The 24,167-nt window shown below is 37.4% G+C and overlaps 1 protein-coding gene across 1 annotated transcript in view; it reads left to right on the top strand.

Moving 5' to 3' along the window:
- The first annotated feature begins 440 nt into the window (after positions 1-440).
- Positions 441-24,167, top strand: part of B3GALT1 (beta-1,3-galactosyltransferase 1) — a 524,933-nt gene continuing 501,206 nt past the window's right edge. The window contains exon 1 of the mRNA XM_045066791.1: positions 441-760. The gene's annotated coding sequence lies outside the window, so the exon portion shown is untranslated. The remainder of the gene's footprint in view (positions 761-24,167) is intronic.

The raw sequence follows: 24,167 nt of genomic DNA, 5'->3' as shown, positions 1-24,167 counted from the left end.
TCCGTTCTTCCACATCGCGGGTCGTACTTGGGACCCACGACCGCTCCCCAGGGCTGCCAAGACTGAAGCGCCGGGCCGAGGCTCTGGAGACAGAGTCACCGCGGGGCGCCCTTTGCAGCCAAACCGCGGGCTCCTGGCATTCAGAAAGCGCCCCAGGCCCACCTCGGCGGGCCCGGCCGTCTCGCCGCACCTGGGGCTCCCGAGCCGGGAGTCCCCCACCCAGCTCCGCTCCCGCGCCCGCGCCTCCCCCCATCCCAGACCCCAGCAGCGTCGCCGCCGCTCCCGGAAACAAGCCTGCTGAGCAAAGGCGGAGGAAAACCTTGGGCCTTCCGCTCTGATTGGTCTCCCCCCGCCGCGCGGGGCGAGGCAGCGATTGGCTGCCGGGCGTTGTCAGTCGCCGAGGCCGGAGCCTTCGCCGGGGAAGCGCAGGCGGGCTCGGGTGCTCCGGCTGCCGCCGCGGCTGCTCGAGCTGGTGCAGCTGGGCGAGCTCGTGCGGGCGCCGGCGCCGCCGCCGCCGCCGCCTCCGCTGCTGCCCACCCCGCCGCGCCGCGCCGCGCCGCTGGCGCTGCCGGTCTTGCTGGCGGCCGCCGGGGAGGGGCGGCCGAGAGAAGAGCACGAGGAGGCGGAGGCGGCGGAGAAGTGATGCTGGCGCGGGGGATCCGGACAGCGGCAGCGGAGCAGCAGCATCTCCGGGACCCCGGCTGCAGCGTCCCCGTGGCCCGCTGGCCAGCTGAGCGGCGGGAGACCGCGCGCCCCGCGGGTAAGATCCGGCCCGGCGGCGCCCGCGCGCTCCCGGGACCGCCGGTGTTGTCTTTGGGGGTTACGAGGCTTGTTGTGCCCGGGGCATCCTGACAACGGTGTTTGGGACCCGGACAGCGAGTCCGGACGCACGGCGAGGCTGATGCCCGCGCCGGAGCCGCTCCTGTTCGTGCGTTCTCCCGTCGGCGCTGCCCGACTTTGATAGCGCGGAGATGGCATTGTGTGGGTATAAGCGTGTGTGGGCGCGCGGCTTGGGGCACTTCGCAGGGAGCGCGGTGGGTCCCCTCTGACGTGAGCCGGCGTCCTTGAGGGATTCAGGCTGCGCTGGAGTGAATAGGTTTGCCTCTTAGCTCAGCGGGAGCGAGAGCACGCGGAAAGCCCAGGGAAGTCCGCCGTGGCTCGTGAAGAGCCGGGCAAATGGAACTTTACTGCTTTAATGAAAAGAGGGAGCTGTGCATCCAGCGCGCCAGGGGACAGGCGCATTCGCCGAGGCTCCCCAAAGTCCCACTTTGCGCCGGGGACTTCGGAGAGGAGAGGAGGGAAGGGAGGGGAAAGTAACGGTTAGTCCGCCTCGCTGAAGAGAAAGACTAAAGGAAAGGAGGAGTGCAGCTAGGCTTGGGGAGTGGCGGCTTTTTGTCTGACGCGCCTGGTGGGGAGCTCATTCCACTTTTCGGGAGCGCAGATTTGGGGATAGAGAGTCCCGCCTTGAGGGGCTGTCAGAGGCCGCTCCTGGACCGCGCCGGCGTGGGACACGCGTGTCAGCGACCCGACCGAGGGGCCGAAGCGGGGCGGGGCTTGAGCGGGCGTCCAGGTGGAGCCACTGCCTCTCAGGGCAGCGTCGGCCCGGGTATCTTCCGGGGTCGGGACCCGGCCTGCATCCCCGGGGCAGCTGCGGACTGCGGGCGGCTCTGCTCCCCGAGAAAGTTCCTGCCAGCTGGGGTCCGGGCAACCCAACCTAGGGCACGTTGACCACCAAGTGGAACCAGGTTTACGTACCCAGCTTCCTCCAGTGCCGACGCTGCTTTTATTCTGTATGAAATTATTTTCCCTGTAAAGCCTCTGGGAGTTGGACACGCGCTGCAAACCTTTCTGCAGAAGGCGGATTTTATGCGCTGCTGTAAATGGATCGTGCTGCCGGGTTGAGTCCGAATCTCGTAGCTCAGTGGAGTGGTTTCTCCATCCCTCTTCAGGACGCACAAACTTACTCTTGGCGGTTGTTTTTTTTTTTTTATGTGACCTGTGTCTCCTTAGGAGTCTCTGCTAGGGAAAGTTCCTGAAATACCTCGGCACTAACGAACTGTCCCTACTTAGGCGCAGATGGAGAGGGACTGTGGTCTTTTACAGAGACGACGGGGTGGCAGCGGGAAATGGAAGTGGAGAGGGCAGCTCCCAGCTTGCCAGCTAGAATCTTTGGAAACCCATAAATTGGCTCAGTACAGGGAGCCGGAACTGAGAACAGCACTTTCCCTGTTACGTAGCTCCTTAATCTCCTTTCCCTGGAAGAATCTTTCGCCCCCAAACACAACACAACACAACACAACAAAAATAAAACCCAAACCCAAACAGTAGAAACCACTTTGGTCAGGCTCATTTTGGATTTGGTAAAGGCCAAAGAAATGAAAGTGAGACACCTAATAGAAATCCGGGGTGGTGGTGGTGGTGGTGGTGGTGGTGGTGGTGGTTGGGAATCAGAAGGGAGCTGTCCAAAATGTCAGCATTTTTCACGTTTTTGATTGTAAAGGTTCAATTTTCTCCCAATTTTGTAATGTAAATTATTCTGTAGCGATGAATAACTTACTGGTAAACTAGCAGTGATATTAGTTTTTTGTCCGAAGATGGTTGTACGTTTTTCATCACTTAATTCGTGAACTGTAAATGGAATTTTTAATACTCTTTTAATTGAACACTTACACTATGCATTCGGGCTGGCAGAAAATTGGTAGTAAATGTTTTTCCTTTAGTAGTCATCACATGTGTCTTAAAAGTTGAGTTTTCTGATATAATTAAAGAGAGTATAGCTTGTGGTTGTTATGTTTCAATACCTGCTGCCAGGTGATTAATTTAATGTTGCAATATTTTAGTCATTCTAACTTTCAGGACTTTATTAAGATTATTAAACACATTAAGCAGCTGACTTTAGTTTTGTGTTCCATTTGTGCAATGCTATGAGATGGTAAAATAGTTTTCCCCTATGGATTGATATGGGGAATTTAAATTAAAATGTGTTTCAATAATTAATAATTTAAAGATAAGATTAAGTTAAAATCAAGTTATCAGTGTTAAAAGTGGAAATTTTGAGGAATATTTTAACTACTTAGCAAAGAAAGCGGTTTTTCACATGGCTGTAAAGTAACATCTTGTAAATCCACTGCATTATGTATTGGGCTAAGCCACAAGTCTTTAAACAGAAACAGAGCTTTTGTACTCATTTTAAGGAGTGTGTGGGTATTTTTAACCAGGGAAACTTTTACTTGGGGAGTTTTTTTTTTTTTTCAAATAATTAAATACATTTTTAAAACCATATCGGACAGATGTATTTATCAAATGTAATGAAATACATCAAAGAACATAAATATTAGGGTAAAGCAGTAAGATCTATGACTGAAAGCTGATATGAGGCAGGATGTGTGTGTGTGTGTGATGGAGGAGCACAGGCTTAAAGGAGGTAATAGTGCCAGCCATTTAGTTTATATGAGCAATTCAAGTTCTGCCAGTTCTGCAAATTCACTTCAGTTTTGACTTGTTTTGCTTCAGGGCAGCCCAAGAGCTCAGACTGCCATATTTTCTATATGGATTTTAGTAAATGTCAACTTGTTAAGTCTCTAGGCCACTAAATTCACTTTTTGACCTATACCAGATTTTACTTTCAACACTGAATAACTTTTCCAAAGATATCACCTTTACTATAAATAGTACAAAAATATTATGATCTTACCAAGTAAACATTTAATTTGTCAAATAGCCATGATTAGAGTTTCTATATTATTAGGTCAGGTAGCGAGGTTTATTTAATTTTATTAATAGCAGCTTGTTTTCATTTAAGTAATGACCAAATCAGTTTTTAATTGAAAACTAACACACTTAGGGGACTGGAAAACCTCAGCCAGTTTAGTGTATCAGAAATTCATTGTGTTGTCTCTCTGTCTCATGCAAACATACACACATATACTGGAAAGTCTCTCAGGATGAGTGTAAACACCCTCCATTAGAAACAAATTCACCAACCCACCCTGAATGATGAAAGTACTTTATAAGGCAAAAGCTCATCATCTTAAGTAATCTGTTACTAATTAATTATGATACTGGTTTGTTTAAAATTTAACAAATTCTATGTTTCTGTGATGTACAAGACACTCTTCAGGTTGCTTTGACTATATCAGAGAATAAATCACAAAGGCCCTTGCCCTCATGAAGCTTATATTTTATTGGGGATGAAATAGATCATAAACAAGAAACATAATAAGTAAAAAAGTACAGAATATTTATCTCTCTTACTGACCAGTTTTTTCTAAATCTCCATCCCATGGCCCCATCTCTTTGCATCTCATTTCTTTCCAAGTAATATTCACCTATCCACACACCCCCATAAATGTACTCAGTCTAAGAATTGGAAGGTAATCATGGTGATAATCTAATACGTGTTATTCATGAAGCAATATATCTGAACAGTCACAGCACTATCTAAGATGAAGGTTAAAGGTAAGAGAGGGACGCAAAGGTGATTAAGCAATGAAATAACCGAATATCTGCCCTTTAAAATGCTTTAAAATCAAATTATATTTTTCAAAGGAACTGAAATGGGAAACATTATCTTTAACAAATTTGTTTCAAATTAACAGTATTTTAAAAGGCATTTGTAACTATCCAAGTTCAAATCTATATAACGTCATTTAAAGAGGATGAGTGAATTAGAAGTAGAAAGATCCAAAAGCATAATTTTAATGAAAAATTTTCTTCTTCCACATTGAGAGTGACATACTCATGTACCTCTGTGAAAGTTGATCAAAAATTCTAGCATCTGAGGTCAAAGTTTCCCTAAAGTTGATGCATCAGAAAAAAAGACTCGTGATCCAATTCTCTAATAAAAAAATACCAAAGCATTTCAAATATTTCAAAATAACTTTGCTTTTATTTCAAAATCAACTTGGTTATCCAGGTAGTCCAATTACAGATAAAACATTGTGATAATTTCTCAGGTTCTATGATGCATAAAAGAGAGTATAACTATAATTCCAGTTTTACTTTCTGTACTTTCATGTCATTATTTCCTTTAGGGGCTTGAGCTTACAGCTCCAAAGTTCTTTTTTTTTAAACCCTCATATGAAGAAAATCAAGAATCTAGCTTGACTTCCAATAATTGGTTTGTGAACAATATTTTCATATTAGAGGAAAGCTGAAATTGTATGCTTAAGAAGCTGTACTATATAATGAACTAATGCCAACGTATTCACAAGTTCTATTATGACAAAATATTAACACTAACACAATGCTAACATTCATTTCTGAGTGGATTTCCATCATTTAAGAAAAAATCTTCAAGATTGCTGCTTTATAATCCAGTTTTAGGAGATGGAGAAAAGTCTTCTGATAATACTATCACAATATTTTATTTATTTAGATTTAAGAATGTATATACTGTCAGCTTAAGCCTTTAATTTTTTTGCCTGTTTTTGTTTGTTTATTTGTTTTGTTCTGTCCCAAATGCAAAACCTTAGGAAAACAGTGTTGTAATAAAGCAAGTAAACCAACAGTAATCATCATGCCTTGCATACAAAGTCAGCTCTGGCTGATGATGAAAATGTTAGATGAGAGCTATGTAGGGGCCAGATATTTACACCTGGGAAGAATTTCGGTCATTTAGACCAACCTTCCCTATGTGTAAGGGAAGAACTTTACTCTTGGAAGTTGATAATTGCCCGAAGTCCGTTGAAAGTAGAGCCAGATCTAGAAACACTGCTTGTCAACTACTAAATGTGTAAGTTAACTCCATTCCAGTTGCTTATTAAACAGCTCTACATTTTATAAAATAGTAATGATAAGAAATAACTGCATCCACCAATTTGCACATCTAAGTATTTTAATAACTAACATAATACTGCATTGTATTAATATTACGTTGGGATCAAGAAAATGATAAATTGGGATGCATTTAGAAATATCACCTAAGATTTATAGGGCTGGAGGTAAGTTTGTGTGTAAAATACTTATAATTAATTCAGCTGTTAAATATTTATGTCTCTAACATAGGAATTTTTGTTTTTTTTCTTTTAATTTCCAAAGGTCTTTGGACTTCAAAGTAATCAATAGGTGAGCTTCAGGGATTCCAAGAAATACCGAAATTGTTTCCAAACTTTTTGCATTTTTGAATGTTCCATTGTAAGGAAAAATTTTTCAGAAAAGCTTAAGAGCTACTGCTTTAGTTAGCTTAAAACAAAAACAAAAATCAAACACAAAAGCAGGCAGAAAGGGGAACATGTACAGATAGGGAGAGGGCTTTAAAGAACTAGTACTTTTCTGACTCAAGAAGAAAGAAAAAGATAAGGAAACCCTCCTGCTAAATTCCATTAGAAAACAGCTCCTACAGTGGTTGGAAGAGCTGCTTCATTGCCCTAAAATTCAAACTTGCAACTGAAGGAATGGTTTAGTTCTTGTAGTTATAAAACTGCACTTGGTTTTGAGTTATTGTAGTTAGCATTTTGTTTGGTCTTTAACTATGAAATATTTTCATGACATACATAGATGACATCAAGGACTGAATCAGTTCCTCATGGGACAATAAAATTTGTGGGTGATTTCATCAGGGCCCTTAGCACTCAGTCAGAAAACTGCCAGAAATAGAGTTTGGTTGTTAACATTTACTTGTAATTTACTTACTATTAGACAAGAAAAATTACACTAGATGTACACAGTGCACTATGAATAGGCTTTATGAATAGAGCATACGAACTAATAGCTAGATTCCACTCTACATCTGTCTGTGCCAGTCAGAGTGCTGGTGAGTTCCCATCATAGCCCATCACTACTTTAGTTTCTGTATCGGTAAAATGATGATAGCATTACATACATGCATACATGTATATAGGCATTCATATACTTAGACAATCCAAATTTATATCTGAAGAGATTGTTGCAAAATTTAGAGATTCTGAAGTTCCCATGAAATAACCAATAAGCTATAATGGGCAAAAAGTGTTTAAATAAATAAAGCATTGAGACAGAGTTGAGCTATCAACTACTAAAAGATATTAAAAACGTCAATAATTAATACAGTGTATCAACATGCAGACAAAGAAGATACAAAGTCTGAGATATGTGAGAATAAAGTGTAATACGCAATAATCAAAAGTCTGTGAGAAAATAAAAAATGATCAATATATGGTGTTGGGGAAACTGAGTAATTATTTGTCAAAAACATACACTCCCTATCTCATATTGCATTCCAAAATAAATGTCAGATGAAGCAAAGAGTTAATAGAAAGAAACTCTGATTCAAGTTAGAAGAAAATAGAGACCTCATAAACACAAATACAGTGGGACAAATATAAAGATATGACCTTATTAAATTTAACAGTTTTAAGTCAGAAGTGCCAAAAGTAAATAAAGGAAACATTTTCAACACAAATTGCTAATAACAGTTTCATATTCACTGTTACAAAAACCTTTCAGTGTTTTCTTCTATTAGTGGACTTATCTCAAAATATTGTCATTCCCAATTTATATCCATTCCCTTTACTATCTGAGAACTTCTTGAAAAAGAGAGATTTTTTTCATCATTTTCCCCAGTGTCTTGAACATAATTGGGGAGTGAGAGGCCTTGTTATTGGCTACTAGAAAATTATAAGTATACCAATACAAAAAGAGAAAAATAATCTACAAATCCCAGAAATATATAAGGCTAATATGCATCTAAAATTTTAAGTTAATGATGAAGAGTACTACCACAGATTTTTAAATGGTAGTACTTTTTAGTCCATTAAAACAACAAAGATTACAAGTGAAGGTTGATTCATTAAAAAAAAAAAGTTAATGTAGATGTTGAAGATGAAGGTAAACTGCAGATTCTCCCAAATTTCTGGTAAGATTATTCATTGGTTTTTACAGAATTCTTCCCTTGCATGCTCCAGAAATTACCTGTGACTAATGTAAGGAATAAGATCCACACTAAAAGAGGGTATTTTGTAGGTTACAAAATAAAAAGAAAAGAAAAACAAATTAATATCAACAGAATAGCTACAGAGATCATGGGAGAAGGTGATGAAATCTTTGCCAGGTACCATCACTGGGATGAATCAGCCTCAGTCCTTTTCTGCCCACGTGTCAGTTTGCTTCAGGACCAAATTCCTGGAATGAGAGATATGACCTAGCTCAGGTTTCATGCCCACAGTTTAGTCAGTGAATCATTGGGCAGTCTTATCAAGAACACATTCAAAGGAAAATCAAGACACTGTTACCAGGAGAAGGGAAAAAGAATACTTGACAGGTAAAAACAACAGATTTCCACTGTGTGATTCAAAAGCCTTAAAAATGTTCCCTTTGTTTCATTAATACCACTTCTAACTAGAAATACACACAGTGTCATTAAAAATTTGTTTGTAGTAGATTAATAGTAAAAATAATTTATTTGGCCAATAATAGAGGAATGATTAAGTTATGGTGTATAATATTAAATCATAAATTTGAAAGGTTGAATTGGAAAATGTTGATGAAATAATTGTGAAAAATGCAGAATGCAAAATTTATTATGCAAGAAGAACTGACATTTACGTATATAAAAAGTCCTGAATAAGATATTAACGTTTGGGGACGCCTGGGTGGCTCAGTTGGTTAAGCGGCTGCCTTCGGCTCAGGTCATGATCCCAGCGTCCTGGGATCGAGTCCCACGTTGGGCTCCTTGCTTGGCAGGGAGCCTGCTTCTCCCTCTGCCTCTGCCTGCCACTCTGTCTGCCTGTGCTTGCTCTCGCTTCTCTCTCTATGACAAATAAATAAATAAAATCTTTAAAAAAAAAAAAAAGATATTAACGTTTGTTTTGGGGAAAGTACTGGGATTATGGGAATTTTACTTTTATGTGTAGAAAAATATTCTTTGCCAGGAGCAGGCACTGCTTTAATAATCACACAAAAATCTATATTAAAATAAACAAAAGAATAATTAGAGAAATGATAGTGGTTTAGGGCTTCCAGACAAATGTGTTGGAAGCAAAACATTGGACTCCTATACTTAATTTTGAAAGGAAAGGAGCGAATTATACAATATCCTTTTTTTTTTCCATATTATAAGTTACTGTAAGTGAAGTTTGGCTAAGTTTCCTACTTTGAAAGTCAGGAGTCATTTTGGACTTTGCTTTTCAAGTCTTTATCTCAGTATAATAGAATTGGAAATGTGTTTGCATTTTATGGTTCAAATGAAGATTTTTATTGGCATAAGAAGTTAAAAAAAGAATAAAAGTGATTACATGTACTGATATGTGTGTGTTTTTCATTAGTTACTCTGCTAATACTCATTAGCTCATGCTTAAATTGAGGCAATATGAGCTACTATATCTTAAGAAGATAAATTATAGTCTGGTCCAGCTATTTGTTAAGTACAATTAAGTATTCTGTTAAATTTCATTATCCCAAGACGGAAAACCAGGTGTCTTTATATAAACTAGAGAGCAAATATAGTTGAATGGTTGAATTTTTTTTAAAGATTTATTTATTTGTTTATTTGACGGACAGAGATTACAAGTAGGCAGAGAGGCAGGCAGAGAGAGAGAGAGAGAGAGAAGCAGACTCCCCGCTGAGCAAAGAGCCCGACACGGGGCTCGATCCAGGACCCCGAGACCACGACCCGAGCTGAAGGCAGAGAGGCCCAACCCACTGAGCCATCCAGGCGCCCCTAAATGTTTTTTTTTTTTTTTTTGGTTCATACCTACCGCTTAGAAATTACACATACTGAAGAACAAAGGGGTCTCGATATAGCAATGGGTGGAATTTTCCTAAAAGCACAAGTATGCTATTATTATAATACATTTTTCAATAGCAGTTTACTCTGGCATATTGGCTGAGCTCTATACAGAATGATTTTGATGATCTTGTGACTTATACTTGAACAAGTAATGCATTAATTGGAAAAGAACAGAAGAGGAGAAAGAAAATTGGCTGATCATTGGTCCCTCTAAAAGCCACCACTTTCTTGTGACTCATGGAGATGAACAATCTGATAGCTAGTTCCATTCCAGGCTATAGGATAGGGCCAATTTTGTTGTTATTATTCACTTATTAAATTAATGTATACAGTTTCCAAATGGATAATATATACAAAAAATACAGAGTAAAAATTCTCTCTCCTCTATCCTTGTCCTTTACACTCAGTCCTCATGCCCCCCAATAGGTAACCACTCATTTGTTGCTTAGTGTATTTTCAGAGATTGCCAAGCCCATACAAACACTAAACTTTGAAACTTTCTTTTCCATTTCTCAGCTTCTATACAGATGGTAACATTTTTTTACATACTTTTCTTCCTGCTTTTTAACCTCAGCAATCTTGGGCAACAGTCAAAGTAGGTACATTAAGTTTCCTCATTTTTAAGCTCCATGGTATAACATCTGTTGAAACTACCGTAATTTATTTGTTATTAAACAGTCCCCTCCTGATGAACGGTTTCATTTTTTCAAATATTCTGGCTAACACAACCAATGCTGTCATTAATAACTTTCTGTACATTATTTCACATATGCAAGAATCTGTAGGACCTAGACATAGAATCACTGGATTTAGATATATATGTTTGTTTACTTTGAAAACGAATGTGTGTTTGTTTTCTTATTCGATTATCTTGCTTTTCTTGTCTTCAGTTGCATGATTAATAATGCTGAATGAGGGGCGCCTGGGTGGCTCAGTGGGTAAGGACTCTGCCTTCAGCTCAGGTCATGATCTCAGGGTCCTGGGATTGAGCCCCGCATCGGGCTCTCTGCTCAGCGGGGAGCCTGCTTCTCCCTCTCTCTCTCTGTCTTCCTCTCTGTCTACTTGTGATCTCTCTCTAATAAACAAATAAAAAAAAAATAATGCTGAACGAGACTGGACCCAAGACTTCCATTCATCCTATTTCCCTAGAGACTCCTGTCCAGGTTTACACTTCTCTATCAGCATGCTTTGTAGGTATGCAATTTATTGTGAACTAATTTTGTTTGGTGATCTTCCAGCATCTGCTTAACCATCTTGGCCACAAATATAGCTATGAAAATAGGGAAATTTTGTCAGATTGTTTCTTAATTTCAAATCTTCTCTTTTCCTATCCTCTGGCCTACTAGACTAATAAATTATATGAGCATTGTGAGTGCTTGATATTCATCTACTAAATGACAATATTAAAAATAATCATGTCCCATGTTGGCAAGGATGCAGTGAACTGGGTGCATTCAGAAACTGTTTGTTGCAATTAAAATTGGCACAGTCCTTTTGAAAAGCAATTTGGCAGCATATTGGGGAAAAAAACTACAAAATATTCATACTGTCTGATCCATTAATATTCCTTCTGGGAATCTATCCTAAGGAAATTGTATAAAATATGGAAAAGGTCTTGTGTTTGAAGATGTTGATGGATATATTATGTAAAATATAAAATCAGAAGCAACTCAAATGGCCAATAATATATCTAGGCATGTAAAATTGAGGATAACATACAACAATTAAAAGTAGATATGAGAATTATAATAAAATAAAATACATATGCTATAATGTTTCTTGGAGAAAACATGGTACAAAATTACATATTAGTCCTACCATAGCTGTATAAAACCTGCATGTAACAACACTGAAATTACAAATGGCTTGTAAAGTGGTGGGAAAACAGGTAATTCATTCCCTATCTTTTTATCCCGTTTTCTAGAATGTTTTACAACATTTTAAATTAAAAAAAATTACACTTGATTTTTTCCCTTTTGTCTTTGATATTTTGCACTGAATATAAATCATAGTGTTTGGTTATGTTCTTTACCACTACTCAGTGATGTGTGATTTTTTTATCTTTTATATAAAGGTGAGTTTATCCTGGACTGTGCAGTGCAATGCATGTTTTCTTCATAAGTGCTCTCTCACTTCCTTCTATACATCTAAAGACATCTTAATCACTGAACTTCTTTTCAGTTTCATTCCTTGTGATAGATATTTTTTCTCTTTGGAAGAAAAATTCAGATATTTTGAACAGTCCTGAACATGCCTTTTGCCTGCTTCTTAGACTTAATCTCCCAACTTTCTCCCCTCTGCTCACTAAGCTTCTATCATGCTGATCTTTCTCCTTATCAAACACTCTAAGCCAAATCAGACTGTCTCCTAATTCTTAATTAAACTCTACATATTTCATTAAAATATATGCAGGGAAAGTTAATAACCTAGCAAATATATCATGCACATAGGATTAGCCTGTGGAATAGATGGACACTAGATAAGCTTGCCCATGACAGTTGTGTATCTTTAAGAAAAAGCAAATAACTAAAATACAATGAGAAAAATACCCCCCCCCCTTTTTACATATGAGTTAGTTTGTTAAGTTGACATGAAGTAGGAAGGGAAAATGTGAAGTATGTTTTTCCCCCACTAGCTCTTTGGAAAATGAATGTGGTGGCATTATCTCTCTTTACTGAAGTGCATTTTGTATTGTAGACTATCTTGTTATCTTTGCCCAGTTGATTATCACATTATCTTCAAAGTGTAAAGCTCACAGTTAATTTCAAGGAGACTGCAATGAGAAGAGTGTCATCTCATGTTTGAAGCACTGTTTTACAGTTCTGTCTACTTATCTTTCCTGTCAAGTGAGCTGATTTTGAATTTCTTCATAATAAAGATGTTATTTTCTGAGATGGTACACCAGTGATAATGGGATCATTTTGAAGTCACAGTGGAAAGAAATGCTTTCTAGAGGACTTGCTTTGGACAATGCCCCATCTACGGCCGGCCAGGACTATCATCTGAGGCTTGGTCACATTTTAAAGAATACATCATGTTGTGCTTAATTTTTTTAAAGACTTTATTTATTTGAGAGACAGCAAAAGCAAGACAGACCACAGAGGAGGAGAAGGAGAAGCAGACATGCCACTGAGCGGAGAGTACAATGTGGGGCTCAATCCCAGGACCCTGAGATCATGACTGGAGCTGAAGTCTTTTTTTTTGTTGTTTCTTAAAGATTTTATTTATTTATTTGACAGAGATCACAAGTAGGCAGAGAGGCAGGCAGAGAGAGAGAGAGAGAGAGGAGGAAGCAGGCTCCCTGCTGAGCAGAGAGCCCGACGTGGGACTCTATCCCAGGACCCTGGAATCACGACCCGAGCCGAAGGCAGAGGCTTTAACCCACTGGGCCACCCAGGCGCCCTGAAGGCAGGTTCTTAATCTAACTGACTGAGCAGCCCAGGTGCCCCTCTGTTTTGCTATAAGTTCAGAAACCTTCCTCCATTGTACATTTTAGCCATATCACTGCCAAGATCTTCTCTTTCCTTGTCTTTTCCTAGACACACTCAGAGATTTCACTTTCAAATTTCCCACCGACACTGGATAATAGCTTCAACTTGTGAGTATTTTTATTAAAAAAACTTTGAATAGCTTGAAGGCTCTAAAAACACATTTATTTAAAATTAAGTTTATAAAAAATTAAAATAAAATAACATTTATAATTAAATGTTTAGTCCATGATTAGGAGTAGGGGTGACATAACAAAATTGGAAAATAAAGTTAAAATATCATTTTAGTAAATGGGACAATAGTTCCTGCCTCATTGAGCTTTTCACTGAGAGCTTTTCAGAGTAAATAACTTTGGAAGTGTTACTATGTGTTAGTACTAGTGTTACTATATGTTAATCATTTTATTGACATAATATGACTTCAAACTTAGCAAAACCTTAGGAGGTAGGTTTTCCATTTTATAGATGTTGAAACTAAGAACAAGATAAAGGTTAGGTAATATTTCTAAGATTTAAAAGTGTGTTTTGGAGAGAGCCAGGGATCCAACACCAGAGTTTCGAACAAAAAGTGTTCTATTTTTGTTAATTGACTTTTAGCATAAAGTGATTGAATTTTCAACTTTTCCCTCTGCTGAACAAACTGAATAAAGGAAGTGAAATTTATGATATACATACATACACACATGTTCATAAATGTGCTTATGTATATGTATATATGAATATATGTGTATCTAAATCTATTTATATCTATTGCAAGAAATGAGATTTCAAGAAAACAGGCCCAGGTTAGTCTAATAAATGGAAAAACAAGTCCATCTTCCTCTAACTTTGACTATAATTTCTGTCTTATTCATGTTCTTTGTCATATAGTATACTATGCTGTTTTACTATTTCACATTGCAATTTAAAATGGAGAAATGAAGTGAGGGATATTTAAAAATCAAATTTGAAAAATCCTCCAATAAGATTCCCTCCAGATAGTCAGTTTAAAAATAAAATTAAGAGATTTGGCTGCTAACCAAACCTTTGGTTGGTGGGGAGGGAGAATGGGAATGAGGAATTGAGTGCATTACTACTATTAGACTTTTTTTTTAAAGCCTCATTTTAGGGTGATAGTTTATTTCATTTTTTTAGTTGGTGATGGGAAAATGATATCCCCTACTTAATTTTCCCCTATAACTCAGATAGGATTTCAAATCTATATTTTGCCCTCAGTATTTCATATCACTATTTATGATGGCTGATCATTTTCATGTATATAAAATTCTGAAAAATATCCAAAAATATCTAAAGCAAAGATTTTAGTATTCAGAAACTCAGTGATTAACTCCTGTTTGAACTGATGACTTATACCTGAAGCCTTGTTTCCTAGCTCTCTTAAAGTCATATTCATTGTCATATTTATATCTGCAGCTTTACCACTTGCAAAAGTAATTTACCCAGCAGGACCTAGCTTAACATCTGAGGGGCCATGAATCACAATCATGACTTTTTTAAAAAAATTAAACATATTAATGTTGTATTTCAAGAAACTGACTTCTCATAGCTTCTGACTGAAGACTATTAAGTGTAACTTGGTCTATATTTGATACTAGATGCTCCAGAACAGAAAAGGTAGATTCAGCATTAATCATTATTATTGTTTTTCTTTCCTCACATTTGTTTTGCTTTCTTTTCAGTTACTTTTTATACATACAGTGCTAGCTCAAAACTAAATTATTGTATTCTAAGATTTCCCCCCCACAAAATAGCAAGATTTTCAGAGTTCCTCAGAATGAAGAAATAGATAATATGAAAACATAAGAAAGATGGAGACTCAAGAGTTTATGTACTTTAGAATCATATATCCATGTCTTGGGTATTACTTCATATTTATGAACCACTTCTTATGTGTGGCAAAATTAGTGTAGGTTATATGTGTAATTGTATGTTCTAGTGGTCATAGTGACATGGACCTTCCTTTTAAAAATTATTTAGGTTGCTTTCTAATCTTAGTCATCTAATGAATTAGAAAATAATGAATATCCATGTTATCTTCAAGTCACATTATAATTCCAAGAACCCAGTTCATTAACAATGAAGGGTGAAAAGATAATACCTTATAAACCAATTTAACTTTATGATTTTGAAAAATTTAATTTGGAAAATACATATATAGCAAAGTTAGTATTATATTTTCATTTTTCAAATAGGTATACCATAATCAGAAAGAAGTATATAGATTCTTTTCTCTATTTATGTATTTTACTCACATTTTGTTTTTCAGCAAATGCTGTTGTCCAAAACAAGCGTGAACTACAATTCAACTGAATGAATAACTAGTGCATTAATGAATATTTGGATATCATACACAATGCAATAAGTATTAGTCTTAACAGAAATCATGTGCGTACCACAAAAACAATGAACAAGAATATATACAAAATTTTCTGTGTAGACATAAAGAGTGAACTGTTTTCTTTTTAGCAATGTGCAACCTTGTTTATGATTTAATTTTTTTCAGTGGAATGCATTATTTTCACTGAGCAACTCATATTTGTCTAGTGAGCCAATATCTTCATTGCAGAGTATGTATGTATGTATTTATGTATTTATTTATTGGCTAGCTTAAAAAACTAAAAAATATTTAGCCTCAATTATAGTTCTGTATTCAACTCTAGTTTTAGTCCCTTTTATGTGCCAGATTTTGTTCTAAGGGCTGAGAATGCGAAGTCTCTACATTCTCATGGAGTTTACATTTTATTTGGTGAGGAAGGTAATAGACTGGGGGAGGAGGCAGGACAGGGGAAGGAGGAAAGAGGCAACATAGAAGCAATAGAATAGCATATCAGGAAGTGTGAGTGCTATGAATAAATACAAAATCAGGAGCTCCTGGGCTGCTCAGTTGATTAAGTCTCTGACTTTTGATTTAGGCTCAGATCATGATCTCAATCAAGGTCATAGGATGGAGACCCTGCCACACCCCATGTTGGGCTCTGTACACTCAGCCAGAAATCTGCTTGTCTCTCTCCCTCTGCTCTTCTTCCTGCTCACTTCACTCTCTCTCTCTCTCAAATAAATAAGTAAATAGAACCTTAAAAAATAATAAAAACAAAGAAGAAGGGCATAGGCACTAATAGAAGTATGAACTTTAGGTTTTAGGTAAGGTTAAGGTTTTAGGTAAGGTTAAGAAAGGTTTTTCAGAAGATGTGATATTGAGCAGAGACCTGAATTTAAAAAAGGACCATGCCTTGTTCCTACATTACTATTTGGGAACAAATCCTCCAGGTAGAGATGCTGTGGAAGGAATAAGCCTGGTGTGTCAGAAACACTTTAGTCAACCTAGTGCTACTAGAGGGAAGGAGTAAGGAAGAATGGTAGGTGAGATTGGAGAGGTAAGGAAAATAAGCCCTTTGTAGTCTGTAGAAAGGATTATACACTTGGAAGTGTCAACAGATGGAGGGTTTTGACTAGGAAGATGGGTTGATGGGTTTCTGGCTGCCAGGTGTAGAGCTCACAATAGGAAAGAGGAGGCCCAGTAGGAAAAGATTTAGAGCTATTTCAGAGATCCACAGAGAGAGAATGGTGGTCTTGGAAACAGGGAAGAAACACTTCAGCTATGTTCAAGCACTTTGAGTATGAATTATCTTGTTTGCTAATGTCTGGCTTTTGATTCTACGTTCTATATGAGGATAATGGCAGAAACCAAAGTGCTGTGGACTCACTGGGGAACAGTATTGGACACTTATCATGTATGTGCATTTTATATTTCCTAAGGCAACTTATCAATAATAAAAACACCTAAAGATTTGACTATGTGAAAGCTAAATGTGCTATTAGCATTTCCAACTTTTCTTCCATTTAGATTTAATTCCTACTATACAATTTATCATTTTATATGCTTTCTCCTCCTCATTTGGTTATTGCTTACTGACCTGCAACTTCTGAGAGGAGACATACTCTGTAGTTACGCAGAGAATTTTACTGTGGACATAGAATTTAAAATGTTTTAATCAGTCTGAGCTATGAGTTGCCAGAGGCAGAATTCCAATTCAAAATAGGTTAGAAAAATTTATTGGTTTGTATCACTGAGTGACCTAAGGGGTAAATTCAGTTGTGGCAGGATCAAAGTTTTCCGACCAGGGGTGTGGAGGTATTCTGTAGCTCTGTTTCATTGTATATGGCTAGCTTCCCCTTGGTTTCATTGTCAGGCAGTTTCTCTTTCTCCTCCTCACATCTCACATCCCCCCTTTCTCACCCCAAGGTTGGCAATCTCCAAATTAAAGATGTCAAAAATGGAAAAAAAAAAAAGAAAGAAAAGAAAGAAAGAAAGAAAAAGGAAAAAAAAAAAGAAATAGCATGAAGCTCTTGTCCCATAACTCTGGGAAAGGTCACAATTTGGGTGACGTGACTGAATCAATGTGATCAGGAGAAAAGAGTACTGACTCACATGCCTATACATTTCTTCTCTGGAACTACATATAAGGACTGATCATGAGCCTAACAAAAGCTGTTGAGGATACAAAAAGAAATTGCATCCACTTCATTTGACTTGCTACAAATAAACTTCAGCTTTCTGAATTTTTTGGAAGCTGCCATTCCTTATTTCTGGGTTAATTTTTGTGAGAAAAGATGTATAGACTCCAAGGGAACAGAACAAATCTCATTAGCATTTGGGCGAATGCAAAAATTGCCCAATGGCCATTAGATAACAGATCATTTTCTGTTAACCATAACTTCCAGTGATGATGCACATATTAATTTGAACCATATTTTCCACCACCAACAAAAGTTGCATGAAATTGAGAAGAAAATGAAAACCTTAAAAGTAACAAAGGTAATGAAGGATTATAGTGCTGAAATCTGGGAGAGAGCTGCGTCTACCATTGGAGCATATTTTTACCATCCAAAAGAAAAATGAGAGACTGAGTTGTAATCTTGGTGATCTTGTGGGTCTGGGTGGAATCCTCTATAGGGGGATAACTAACTATCCCTCTTTTGGGACTGGACTTTTAAGAAGCTGAGCCTTAAAGTAAGTTTATTGGAAGCCAACTTTTCTTTGCATCAACTTGCAATCCACCTGTATGTTATATAGGTAGCCTGGAAAACCACAAACCTTGAAATCAGATTAAGGTGGTTCAAGCCGGTAGCATCCTGAGTGTGTGGCAGAAGAAAATGAAAATCCTCTCTGAAGGAAGTATCATTTGAGGCTTGAAATGTTTTAGTGAATAATTTTTCATGTGTAATACTCAGTATACATTCAAACCAAATACACATTGACAGGTCATCAAGATGAACATTGTCGATGAAGGGCAGATGGTCATCACATGCCTCTTGATATAATGTTCTGACAGGGAGACAGTATCATTTATATAATAGGATGGTTCAGAATGTATAAATTAATCATTGAGAAACAACAGATGAGCCTTAATGAAAGGTCATTCTATTTAAAAGAGGGAGAGCAAGACTATGTTATTCAAGTATGTCAGTGTTATAAAACAAGACAGAGGTTGTGGAAATGTCCCAAATTAAAGGAGACTAAAGAGTCATCACAACTAAATGCTATACATGATTTTAAATTAGATTCTGTACCACAAAGATAAATATGGTATAAAGTAACATTACTGGGGTGCCTAGATGGCTCAGTTAGGTAAGGGACTGACTTTTGGTTTGGCTCAAGTTGTGATCTCAGGGTCCTGGGATCAAGCCCCACATCGGGCTCTGCATTTGGTGGGGAGTCTGCTTGAGGATTTCTCTCCCACTCCCTTTGCCCCTCTCTCTGCTCTTTCTCTCTCAAATAAATAAATCTTTAAAAAGAAAGTGACATTGGGGCATATGGGTGGCTCAGTAGGTTACCCTCTGCTCTCGGCTCAGGTCATGATCTCAGGGTTCTGGAATCGAGCCCTCCATTGGGCTCTCTGCTCAGCAGGGAGCCTGCTTTCCCCCCTTCTCTTTCTGCCTGCCTCTCTGCCTACTTGTCATCTCTCTCTGTGTGTCTAATAAATAAATAAAATATTTTTTAAAAAAGTGACATTATTGTCTCAATTCATAAAATAGAATCCTGGATGGAGGACTAGATAAGAATATTTGTTTTAGTCAGTTTGGTCTGTTATAACAAAGTACCATAGAAAGGGTAACTTATAAACAACAGAAATTTACTTTCTTGGTTCTGGAGTGTAGAAGTCTGAGATCAGAGTGTCAGCATTGTTGGGTTCTGGGGAGAGACCTCTTCTAGATTGGAGACTGCTGACTTTTCACTGTATCCTCACTCACATGATGGAAAGAGCTAGCAAGCTCTACGAATTCTTTTTATAGGGGCACTAAACCTGTTCATAAGGGTACTATCCTCATGACCCAATTACCTCCCAAAGGACCCACCTTCAGATGCCATCACATTGGGATTGGGATTTCAAGATAGGAATTTTGGAGGGACACAAACATTGAGTCATTGCAGTATTATAATGATGTTAAATTAGCTTATTGGTAGCTGTCTTGTAGTTATATAAGATAATATTCTCATCTTAGAAACTGAACACTAAAGATTTTATGAGTAGAATTTTGTGTATAACTTACTTTAAAATTGTTCAGGGAAGAATTATACATAGCATTTATTTAAAGGGAATTACACATAATATTTATTTAGAGACACTTACATGTATTACATATATTTATAAATAGAACAGTAGAGCAAAGAGTCAAAATGTTAACAGTATTGAATCAAGGAAAGGTTATGTGGATGTTCTATGTATTACTTTTACTCTTAGAAATTTATTGTAGCTTTGAAATTATATGAAAATGAGAAGTTGAAAAGAAATATTAGGCCCACGAGGACCTAAGATATCTAAGTTATCAGATGCAAACTGCAATGCCACTAAATAAAAAAATAAATATATTTTTGGTATTTTCATTGAGGAAAAGTACCCATACTTTAAAATCTATGCAAGGGTGAAATAGCAGAATTGAAAAATAATCATATTGAAATTATGAATTGAAAATACAATAACTGAAACTAAGAATTTACTGAATTAGATACAAAAGAAGAGGTACTTACCAAGTTGGAAGTTGAGGCAGAAGAATCAATTGTGATTGTCAGGTTAAGATAAAGAAAGGAGGACAAGAGAATAGTGGGAGGACTTTCCAGGCATTTAATAGATAATAGAGTTCTAGAAGGAAAGGAAAGAAGGAAGCAGAAGCAATATTTGATAAGATGATGCCTACAGAATTTTCAGAACTGATTAAAAATTTTAATCCAAAGATTTAAGGAGTCCAAACAATCCCAAGTAAATTTTTTTTTAAAGATTTTATTTATTTATTTGAGAGAGAGACAGTGAGAGAGAGCATGAGTGAGGAGAAGGTCAGAGAGAGAAGCAGACTCCCCATGGAGCTGGGAGCCCGATGCGGGACTCGATCCCGGGACTCTGGGATCATGACCTGAGCCGAAGGCAGTCGTCCAACCAACTGAGCCACCCAGGCGTCCCACCAAGTAAATTTTTAAAAAGTAGACCATATTTGGACACATCACAATAAAATTACAGAACCAGTAATACAAGAGGGAAAACACAGCTTTCCTTCAAAAATTAGATAGAACATCTGCAACACCAGGGGAAGATAGAAGACAGTGAAATGTTTTATGCAATGTATTGGATGAAAATAATTGCTTATCTATAAATTTATACTCAATGGAAATAATCATAAAACAACAAAGTATAAAAAATGGGAAAATCAGACAAAGGAAAAGCCAAACAAAATCTTACTTTATCACCAGCAAACCTGCACTAAAAGAGTTAATTTGTGGATAAAAAAAATGATCCCACAGGTATAGGAAACGATAAAGAGCAAAAAGGATGATAAATGTGTACATAAATCAAAATGAAATTTGGCTTTACAAAATAATAATGAAATTTAATAAATTGAGTTGAGAGAATTAAAATACACAAACAAAAAAATTATATGAGTCAAGGGGAAGTTAAATGAACTTAAATTGGCCTTTTTGGTCCTTGAATTATCTGAAGAGGGAGGAACATACGACTTTGATAAATTGAGAATGTGTGCTATAATTTCTAGAGTAAATCTGGGAGAATAGAAAACTGTATAATACTGGACGAAAAAGTGAAATGCTAATTAAAAGCACAGTCAGTCTAAAAGGAAACCAAAAATTAAAACTTAAAAAAAAATTGTGAGTAGAGTTGGAACAAATAGAAAGGATGAGATGGCCAGGTCACAACCAATATTTTGGTAATGACATAAAATGGAAAATGGTCAAATTATCTCAATCTCAAAGACTGTTGGACAGTGTTAAAAAATATAATAATGTAGTGTTTTCAAAGGAACCTGCAAAACATTAGGATGTGGAAAGTTTGAAAGAAAAAGTTACCACTACTGACTGATTCATGTGTGGGTAGTAATGGCTTTTTCAAAGATAGCACATCAATTCAGGCATAACTAATGGTAAGGATTACAAACCTATACGTCTGAGAGAAATATACCAGTATTGATAATTAAAAATTATTTGTGATATAATCATCACAAATAAAGCCGTAATGACATATTACTGCACACCTGTTAGAATGACTGTCATAAAAAAGAGATAACAGCTGTTGGTCAGGAATTTGGAGAAAAAAAGAACCTTTGTGGACTGTTGATGGGAATGTAAATTGGTACAGCCACTATGGAAAATTGTATGGAAATTCTCCCCAAAATTAAAAATTGAACTATCCTATGATCCAGCAATCTGACTTCTGGGGATATATTTGAAGGAAATGAAAACAGGATCTCAAAGAGGTATCTGCACTCCCATGTTCATTGCAGCACTATTTAAAATAACCCAAACATGGGAACAACCTAAATGTTCATAAATGAGTGAATGGATAAAGAAAATGTGGTGTACATAGACACACACACACACACACACAGACACGTGCGCACACACACAGGGCCATCAATCCAGTCATTAAAAATTAAGGAGGAAATGCTGCCATTTGCACCAATATGGATGAAACTTGAGGGCATTACGCTGAGTGAAATAAGGTAGAGAGAGAAAGAGAAATACTGTGTGATCTTCCTTATATGTGGATTCTACGAAAGCTGAACTAAAAAAACAAACAAACAGAAAGTAGAGTTGTGGTAGCCAGGGGCTATGGATGGAAGAAATGGGGAGATGTTGGTCAAATGTACAAACTTCCAGTTGTAAGATGTATAAATTCTGAGGATGTATGTCTGCTATACTTAACAATACTGGATTATATACTTGAAAGATGCCAAGAGACTAGCTCTTCACTCCTCACTACACAGGGTGATTATGTAAGGTGATAAAAGTGTCCACTAATGTTATTTGGTAACCATATTTTGCAGTATGCACATGAGTCAAATCAACATGTACCTTAAATTTACACAATATTACATGTTAATTTTACCTCAATGTACCTCAATAAAGCTGGAAAAATTCTTTATGATACAATTTCAACTTTTAGGTTGTATTTCCCAATCCAAAAGGACTCTAAGAACTCTGGTCCTTTGATAACCCTAGGGTAGGAGGTCAGATAAAGTTCCCCTCCAAAGCAAAGCATCCAATTTTTTTTTTTTTTTTTTTTTTTGCCACAGTTAAGGCAAGGAGAGATAACAGTTCTCTGTTTAGTCCAGCATTTGGATGCTGTCATATAGAATTTATTTGAGACTGTCTCTCTGTGAAAACTGGTCTCCAGTCTTATTTCCCTGAGTCAGTTTTTGCAAAAATAATTGATTTGTTGATACTTATCAGGTGACAGTTGGGATAATTGTGTATTTGATGGACAATACAGCAAGTTAATCTACTTAACAAAAATATTCTCTTTTTTTCAGACATGTCAAAACCCAGGTCACTTGTAGTCACTTAGATTTTCTTTGCTAGCGCTTCCCTTTGATGAATTAAGAGTGTGCTTATATCTTTTGATTGCATATCTTCAGTCCTGAAGTATGTTAAGAGTATCTCTTCTCATGTTGCACCCATTAAGAATAATGTGGCTTTGTCAATAGGTTAAAATCCTCAATAAGATCATATCCTATTATGAGCATTGCTGCTGCCTAGGAGATTGGAGCGTCCCAATCCTTCACAAAAAAAATTGTCAACAATATTAGCCTGATGTGCTTTTGAACTGAGCTTAGCAGTAAACTTTTTAAAATACTTCCACTCAGTATGTAGAAATCCTGCTTGACATTGGTTTTCAGATTTAAAATGTGGAAGAATAAAATTTTTTAAAAAGAGGTTTTGGAAAAATTGGCTTAGATGCTGAAGAATCTAAGAGTCCTTTGGGAGGGGAGAAAAAAATGACCAGATGATGTCTTTGACCTAATAATTTAACCTGGCTTCTTACCAGCACCAGACTCAAGTCTGTCACTGTGATTAGCATATACAATTTTACTTTCACTTGTATGAACATTACGATCTAATTGGTATGTTGCCAGTGTGTCTTTAACAAATGTTCTTCTGGTCACATATGTTTGCTAGCTCTTCTAGTAAAGACACAGTTTGTGTCAGGAGTTGATGAATCATTTGTGGTTTTATCAAATTGTTTGTGTAGAATCAAACTACAGAGTTATTTTGTTTTAAAAATATTCAGAACTATTAATAGTGATTTATTTATCATTCTAAATTATCATTTTTATTTCATTTTTATTGAGGCATAATTGACATACACATTTTTTAAAATTTTATTTATTTATTTGACAGAGATCACAAAGGGGCAGAGAGGCAGGCAGAGAGAGAGGAGGAGGCAGGCTCCCTGCTGAGAAGAGAGCCTGATGTGGGGGGCTCGATTTCAGGACCCTGGGATAGTGACCTGAACCGAAGGCAGAAGCTTTAACCCACTGAGTCACCCAGGTGCCCCATACATTGTTATTTTTATTAAAAATATATTTTTTTTCTTGTTTGCAAATATGATACTTGTTTTTTGGGCACTTCTTTTTTTCTTGAGTGTGATAACACTGTTAACTTAGGCAATTGAAATATTTTGGTACAC

Source organism: Mustela putorius, unplaced genomic scaffold (assembly GCF_011764305.1).
Source record: "Mustela putorius furo isolate JIRA1106 unplaced genomic scaffold, ASM1176430v1.1 tig00003869_pilon_pilon_pilon, whole genome shotgun sequence".
Classification (NCBI taxonomy): Eukaryota; Metazoa; Chordata; class Mammalia; order Carnivora; family Mustelidae; genus Mustela; species Mustela putorius.
This window is presented reverse-complemented; position numbering and strand designations above follow the sequence as displayed.